Raw genomic sequence first — 1,421 nt, 5'->3', positions numbered from 1 at the left:
ATCTCCCCCTCCAAAGCTTGCTCCTCTTCCTACATTTCTTATGTCCGTGAAAGGTGCTGCCGTCCTCCCAATCACCCAAATCAGAAAGTTGAGCGTCTCCAGATCCCTTCTCCTCCATCGCCCCTCATAGCCAAGCACTCACCCAAGTCCTGTCAATTCTACCTTCTTAACACCTCTTCTAGATGCTTCCACTGCATTTCCACTTTTTAAACAGAAGAGCTCCCCTCTCTCAACTGGATTGTTAAAATAACCTCCCGATTTTTCCCTCTCTCCACCTTCAATCTCTCTCCCCTCCAATCCATTTTTCAGACTGCATCAGTGTTAATTTTTATAAAATGTAAAACTGATCATGTCACTCCCCAGCTTAAAACCTTTTACTAGTTCCCAGTAGCTTTCAGAATAACGTATGTACTGTTCAACCTAACATACAAAACCCTTTATGATTACCTGGCAAATTTTAATTGAGTGCCTACTATGTGCCAGACAATGTGCTAAATGTTGGGGATATAGCGGTAAATAAGATGATCAGATTCCTTGCTCCTGAAGAACTTATAGTTCACAAATGTGATGAGTTTACAAAAAAGAAGCTCAAGTTCCTAAAGGAGTTGGGGGTTGGGGGGCAGCCACAACCTAATTTGGAAACCAAGGAAGGCCTCGACCTCCCATCTAAAACTTNTTTCCATCCATTCATCCATTCATTTAACCAACTTTGGTCGATTTCATATTTTTGCTGTTGTAAATAGTGCTGTAATAAACAGGAGGGTGCAGATGTCTCTGCAGTGTACTGATTTCCTTTCCTTTGGATAAACACCCAAGAGTGAGATTGCGCAATCATATGGTAGTTCTATTTTTAGTTTTTGAGGAATCTTTCTATTGTTTTCTGTACTAATTTACATTCTCACTAACAATGTATAAATTGCTTTTTCTCCACATCCCCACCAGCAGTTGTTATTTTTGTCTTTTTGCTAATAGCCATTCTAACTTGGGTGAGATAATATTTTATTGTGGTTTTAATTTGCATTTTCCTAATGATTAGTGATGTTCAGCATTTTTTCACATGTCTGTTAGCCATTTGTATGTCTTTTTTTGAGAAATGTCTATTCAGGTCATTTCCTCATTTTTTAACTAGATTATTTGCTTTTTTGCCATTAAGATCTTTCCGTTGGGCCTGAAGATTTTATCGGAAATTTAAAACATCAACCATGTTGGTGTCCCCTACACTGTATCTTTTGTCGCTCAACCAGTGAGCGGGAACCAGTCTCCACATGGGATCCGAACCCTCGGCGGGAGCACCGCCACACTCCCAGGCGGCGCACTCTCCAGTGCGCCACCGGGCCGGCCCAATTATTTGCTTTTTTGTCATTAAGATCTTTCCGTTGGGCCTGAAGGTTTTATCGGAAATTTAAAACATCAACCATGTT

Source organism: Galeopterus variegatus, unplaced genomic scaffold (assembly GCF_000696425.1).
Source record: "Galeopterus variegatus unplaced genomic scaffold, G_variegatus-3.0.2 Scaffold13752, whole genome shotgun sequence".
NCBI lineage: Eukaryota > Metazoa > Chordata > Mammalia > Dermoptera > Cynocephalidae > Galeopterus > Galeopterus variegatus.
The sequence above is the reverse complement of the archived record's forward strand: the minus strand, read 5'-3'. Positions refer to the sequence as shown.